Source organism: Octodon degus, unplaced genomic scaffold, assembly GCF_000260255.1.
Source record: "Octodon degus isolate 3935 unplaced genomic scaffold, OctDeg1.0 scaffold00142, whole genome shotgun sequence".
Taxonomy (NCBI): domain Eukaryota; kingdom Metazoa; phylum Chordata; class Mammalia; order Rodentia; family Octodontidae; genus Octodon; species Octodon degus.
Window position 1 is genome coordinate 7,002,327 of NW_004524718.1, and position 7,258 is coordinate 7,009,584.

Genomic DNA, 7,258 nt, shown 5'->3' on the forward strand with positions numbered 1-7,258 from the left:
AAAAAAAAAAAAAAAAAAAGAAAAAGCCATCCTAGTGAACTTTTTGGTAACTAAGACCAGCCTTAATTTCATAAGGATTCTTAAACAGGATCAAGAAAGGTGATTTAAAGTAGTTTTGGCAGTTAGTTGCATACCGTATCACATATAACCTGGAGAAAGAATCAAATAGAAAATGTAATGTAATATTGATAAGCAGAAAAATTCCCAGTATGATACTTCATGCTTATAGGAAATTTTATTTTTGAGGAGAAGGGGGCTGTAAATTCATAGTAATTATTTTATTTCTAGGCTAAATCTGTTCTTTGGCATTTTGAGAGGAAAATTTGAATTGAAAGCTTTATTTGTGATTATGCTTGTTATTATTTCCAAGGCATCATTTGTCTTTGTAAAAATGTTGGTATTCACTGCCTTATTACATAAAACATTTCATTTATGATATTACTGTCATGATAAATGAAAATGGTAGGTTTCAATTGTAATCCCATAATGTGTGGGCCTGAAGGAGGGCAGCGGGGAGAGTTTGAGGCCAGCCTGAATCTGTGTGGAGAAATCCCATCTCCAGAGGGGGGATAAAACAGGTTTTAAGGGAAAACTAGTTTTAGTGGGCTATCTCTTCACCAAATCATTTATTTCTATAAATTTACTGAGTTGGTGAGTATTTCTACAAAAACTACATTTTTGGGTAAACACATCTTATTTAAAACTTCCTTTATTTAAAAAAGCATGTAAATTAAAGCTGTATCAGTATGAGTAAATTTCAAGAATACAGGGTTAGGCTTTTAGGCATCAAAAGCAAGTTGTACCATATGTAGAGTCTGATGTTTCTGTATGTTTTATTTATTAATTTATGGTGCTGGGGATTGAACTCAGGACCGTGCACTTGCCAGGCGCTTATTCCACGAAGCTGTCTCCCCTGCTCTCTATAAATTTTATTTTTATTTATTTATTTATTTTTTTCTTTTCAAAGTTTTATTGATAATCTCTATAAATTTTAAAAACATACAAAACACTCATCCAGGACTGGCGTTGAGTATGTATGGGTATCACCTCTAAAGCATGTGACATTATGTATTAAAATTCACCTAGTAGTACCTCATGTAAGTAAGTATTCTTCAGATGTACTAGAGTAAAGGATTGTAGCTGCCATATTTCTAATACAAAAGTTTGGAAGTAGCCTTTCTAATAGGATGACAGTTCAGTTATGATATATATATGCAGTGAACTATCTTGTAAATATTAAGAAAAATGACAAGCAAGAACAATTGCACAGGTCGGTTCTTATGACATGAAAATAAAATGGTGTGTATAGTACACCTACCACTTACATATAAAAAGCAGCAGCATACATACGTACATGTTACTACTTTAATATGTACAGGCATAGTGTCTCTAAAAATACACATAAGACTATGTCACAGTAGTTGCTAGAAGAAGGGAAACTAGGTAGAAGGAGACATTGCATTTTTTTCCTTTGTGTGCAGTACAGTCATGCTTTCAAAATACATAAAATTAAATTAGTGAAAGTAAATGTGAAGAACAATGCTACTATGTTTTCATGGAGTTACGCTTGCGTAATACTATCTACGTGTGTGGGAAGGGAACACCAACTTAGTGTAGTGGTTATCTCGGAGAAAGAGGAAGGAGAGAGGAGAAGTGATAAGGCTTCAGTTGGATCTGTAATATTCTATTGCTTAAATTGGTGGTGGTACATGGGTATTTGTTTTTTTGATGTGCCTAAAATTTTTTTTTTTTTAAACATAGTCCCCCTCTTCCCCCTCTACTGGGACTGAACCCAGGGTCTTTGTACTGAGCTATATTCCAGCCTCCCTTTTCCCATTTTTTCAAAACAGAGCCTCACTGAGTAGCTAAGTTGCCCAAGATGGGCTTGAACTTCTAATCCTCCTGCACCAGCCTCCCAGAAAACTGGAATTACTGGGTTGCACCACTATGCCCAGCTAAAAATAGCTAGCTTTCTCAAATTTTTATATACAGCTTTTAAACTCACTCCTCTCTAGGATTAAGCTATTTCTTTAACACTTAGTACTGACATTTTCATTATTTTAGAATGGGAACAAAATGGCTAGGGGGATAGAATACCTTCAGTAGATGTTTGTATCTTTAGCATCTCTAGGCTACTAAAATCCTCTCTTAAAGTGTGATCTTGTTTCATTTCAGCATTACATATCTGATTAGAAGAGTGTTCTATAGTTAGACAAACATTCCCTTAGAAAGCAGTAACATAGTTGCTAGCTCTTACTTGGTTGATTAATCTGCCTTTCTGTGAGACAGACGTTGCCAATGCTGGCAGCCTTTGCTGTGGGAAAAGCAAGATTTCTGTAGCCAAAATACCAGTAGTAAACCAGACATGGTGGCTCATGCCTGTACAGTAGTCCTGCTACTTGGGAGGTTGAGGTGGGAGGGCCTCTTCCTGGGCAGCTAGCTACCCCCGCCAAAGAAGCAAACAATCAGGCAATCAAACCAAAACAAATAACATTGTCTTGAATTTTGCCCCAAAGCAGCATTGTAGCATATTCTGTTCTAAAATAGTAACAGTCTGAAGAGTAAAGTTTTGACCTTTGATAGAAGTAGGCAACCCTTTTGTAACACCGATTCCTGACAGGGTTCATTTACTGTAGTTACTGTGGCTGAAACATAGTTTTCTGAATGGAGAATCTTTAGCCTAGTTTTGAGAAAACTGTTCTGTTTCTAAAAATGTGCCAAGAATTTTCCACAGAGCTGGGGAGAGCTGGGGTGTGCAGAGTAGATAGCTCTGAAGATGGATTCAGGAGATCCTTTCCAGCTTGATCACAGAGCTTCACCAGTTACAGAATCTCTTAGCGCCTCAGTTCCTTCATCTGTAAAATAAGATAATCAGTGCATGACAGGCTTATTGTGAGGCCCAAACAGGATAACCGTGGGTATTTCCTGAACTCTAAAGATACTATGTTGTTAAAAGTATTATCCTGTTGAAATTTTAATATTTAAAGTGTATTGATAGTGGGGTTCAGGGTCAATATTTTTGTTGCTGTACAGACAGTGTAACAGATGATAATGTAATGAACTTAAATTATGAATATTTTGCTCAGATGAAGGAAGGGGAAGAATGAGTCAGTTGGAAGAGCTAATTTCTATTCTGAGTCGTCAGTGTTGGGATGATTTCAAAACCTTGAGAATAACTTGCATCATTTTAGAATGGGCTCTTGCCCCCATCCTTCCGTGCTGCCATATTGTGTATATGAACGCCCCAGATGCTGCCCCAGGACCATCCCTGATGCTAACAGAGGGTAAACACCAGGATCTCACTAGGTGCTCTTCAGGGGTCCTCACTTGGCTTCTAAGGGTGGTAATGAACCTTGGTACATCGGTGAATTTGAAATCACTACTGATGACAGAGCTGGGAAAATTTGTGAGACTCTCACATGGACCATGAAGAAGCAAGATGAAAACCTTTTCCAGATTTAGGAAATCTCTTTACTGTGGAGAATTTCTGGTCTTAGTGCTTTGAACACCTTTAAAAAGCAGAAAAACCACAGGAGCTGGTATATAGTATACTAAGAGCAAGAAGTCCTCCCTGCCTGAGGAACTCCCAGGATAACAATGTGTGAGGGAACGCTGTCGCTGATGTTCATACAGGCTGAGCATATACTTTCCTTGTATATAGAGTGTTCCATTTCAGAAATATTTTTTTAAAATTAATTTTATTGAGAAACAAATAGCAATGAGACAGTTTCAAAACCGATTACTAACACAGTTTCAATAATAAATACATTGCATATTGTTGTCTTCATAGTGGTTATTCATAATACAAGATGCAGACATAGCCTGTCCAAACACTATTAGTACAAATCTTTCTTCTCATTGAATTAAGAGCAAGTAGCTGTATATCTATCCTATTTTGTATATACAGATACAAAATGGTCCTTCATTTGTATCCCCTTTTTTGTTTAGTTTTGTCAGAGGTGGGTATTACCTTGCCATTTAAATATTGTATGTGTGTGAATTCACCAAAATATTCCACTATAGTCCAGTAGTCCATATTAGTAGTGGGTTATCTGTAGGACTGGCAGTGTCAGAAGTTGTTGACTTGAGCCTTTTACAGCTCAGCATATTAATATGGCTTTACATTTTATACCTCACTTTTATCCTTTTCTGCTGGATGGTTAAGACCAAGATAAAGCAAGACCTACATAACAAGAAATGTAACTTTTGTATCTGACCAAGTCAGTCAAATCCCCTCAGGATTGACCCTGAACCTCTGTACTGCAGTTTATAGATCCTTTGTCACTGTCAGCCATGCGGATGAGTCACGGCCCTTGCTTGACTAATTTGCTCTCTGTGAAAGCCTGAGAAATCTTGAGCTGGGGATGTGGTTCAGTAGTAGAATGCTTGCTGAGTCCTTGTTTTACTCCCCAGTACTGCAAATAAATAAATAAATGAAAAAATAAATAACTTTTCATCTGGGTATGGTGGTGCATGCCTCTAATCCCAACACTCTGAGAAGCTGAGTGTCGTAGTTACTTTTTTTTTTTTATTTTTTTCAAAGTTTTATTGATAAACAGATAGCAATGAGACAGTTTCAAATCAAATCGGAAGTACAGTTTCAACAAATCATACACTGCATATATTCTTCTTAGTGAAGTTACTTTCTCTTTGCTGGGACAAGGTATGTGAATCTACCTAGTGAAAGAAGAAAAGTTTATTTTAGCTTGTGGTCTATAAAGGTTTCAGTCCATAGTTAGCTGGCTCCAAGGCAAGGCAACATGCTAGATGAAAAACAGTTCATGGCCAGGTGGGCAGGAGGCAGCAGGGAGCAGCAGACACTCCCCTGCCCCTTTTATTCTATCTGAGCAGCATACTTTCTTCTTTTCCCTTTTTTAAAGTTTTATGTATTTTATTTATTTATGTGTGTGTGTGTGTGTGTGTGTGTGTGTGGCCAGCTCAGCCCACCAGGGGGCGGGGCTGGCTGGTATGTGGTGCTGGGGGATTGAACTGCGGTCCCTGTGCTTTGCTAAGCTTGTTCTAAGTAGGTGCTTTAGACCACTGAGCCATCTCACCAGCCCCTTCTTTTCCCTTTTTTATTCATCTGCTGTGGGTGCCACCCACACTCAGGGCAGGGCTTCCATTGTCCACCCCAGGTCTATCTTAGTAAGTGGGCTAATTTGGTCACATGACCCTTAATCCGTATTCACATATACCTTAGATCCTGCCACCTCTGAAGAGCCCCACCTGTGAGCCAATGAGGCTTTGGAGGAACAGCTAGATACAAGTCCTAACACTTAAGCGGTTGCAGTAGGGGGTTCAGGTTTGAGCCCTTCCTGTACAACGTAGTGACATAGCAAGATCTTATCTTAAAAAACAAAAAGGCAGAGGACATAGCTAGGGTTCATCCCCTGTCCACAAGATTATTTTTGTTAGTAGTGAATATTTTACAACATACACTTTTAAGCTGATAAATTTGTATCGTTGTGCTAGGCTAGGACTGCAGTAACAAAATCCTAAAAACCAGACTGTTTGAAACACCAGGAAATTATTTTCTCATGATCAGAAGTTTGAAATGTCAAAGCATCCGCAGAGTCCCATTTTCTCTGAAAGCCCTGGTGATAATGTTCCTCCCCTCTTCTAGCTTCTGGTGTCCCCTGCTGTTGTTTGGCTTGTGGTAGCACAACTTCTGTCCCTGCTCCCCTCCTCACATGGCGTGTGTGTGTGTGTGTGTGTGTGTGTGTGTGTGTCTGTGTAGGTCTGTGTTCCTTTGTCTTGTGAGACGCGAGTCATTTGGTAAATGGGCTCACTGTAAATCCAGGAGGATTTCCTTTAGAGACCCTTAACTAACTGTAGCTGTAAGGACTTATTTATTCTCTCTCTCTCTCTCTCTCTCTCTCTCTCTCTCTCTCTCTCTTTCTATCCTGTCTGTCTCTCTCTCTCTCTCTTTCTCATTTGATACAGGGTCTCAAAACATGCACCATCACACCAGGTCTCATTGGCTACCCCCAGGGGTGGGGCTGGCATGGCATGTGGTGCCAGGGATCGAACCCAGGTCCCTGCGCTTGTCTAAGCAGGCACTTAGTCTGCTGAGCTATCTTGCTGGCTCTTGTAAGGGCTTATTTTCAAATAAGATAATATTCTGAAGTTCTAGTTTGACAGAAGACTCATGTCTACATGACCACACTTGCTATTATATTTTACTTATATTTTTGTTGTATGTCTTTCATTTTTTCTTTTGTAATACTTCAGATTCTAGGTCATTTTTAAACTGGCTTGAGAAAATATTAATAAAATGTCTTCATGGTATATATTAAAATGCTAAAGTCAATATAAGACAGGTTTCAGAATGGATTCATATTTGATACAGAAAAAAGGTAAAATTAAAGAATGAAATTTTAGAATACAGTGGTAGCCCCTCGCTATTTCATGTTTCAACTTTTGTGAACTCGCTGTTTTGTGGGTTTTCAAAAAATATTAATCAAAATTATTTATCGCACATTTTTTGCTACATTGTGGAATTTTGTAATGTATAGTATTACAGTATTATATATGTATTTATATGCATTGTACTTATGGCTTTAATGATTTTTTTACCTAAAATATTTTAAATATATAAAAGTATATTAAAAATGTTAATTCTAACATATTACAAGAATTTCAAATCAAAATAAGGCATACTGTTTACAGTGTATTTCTTTAGTGGATTAATACATACTGTACTGTACAGTATACATGTTAAAATTATGTAAGTTTATGAGTTTAGAAAATTATTAAGAACATTAGAAGTGTTTTTAAAAGTGTAGGAAAGGGGCCAGGAAGATGGCTCAGTGGAATAAGCGCTTCCCTGGCAAGCGCAAGGGCCTGACTTCAATCCCTGGTTCTGAAAAAAAAAGGTAGGAAAGGCTAATAAGAGTGTGGGAAGGGCTTATTATAAAGCCTTAAAATATATATAAATACTAAAACAAATATAATGTTGGTACTTCACTGATTTCCACTGACCATGGGGGTGTCTGGAAGGTAACCTCCGTTAAGTGAGGGACCACTCTAATTCCTATTAATATGTGGGATTCAGTTTAGTATTTTCCAAGATACAAGATATAAATTAAGGGTTTCTCTAAGATGTTAAACTTTTACATTTTGTTAGTTTGTACATTAGTTGCATTTGTTTGTAATACTGTATACACAATTTTGAAACTGTCTCATTGCTATTTATTTCTCAGTAAAATTATTTTAAAAATAATTACAATAATAGGAAGAAAAAAATACTGTATACAAA

General features: G+C 37.4%; 1 protein-coding gene across 2 annotated transcripts in view; it reads left to right on the top strand.

Annotated features, from left to right (window-relative positions):
• Positions 1-7,258, top strand: part of Prkaa1 (protein kinase AMP-activated catalytic subunit alpha 1) — a 59,318-nt gene that overhangs the window by 7,932 nt on the left and 44,128 nt on the right. The gene's annotated exons all lie outside the window — the stretch shown is intronic.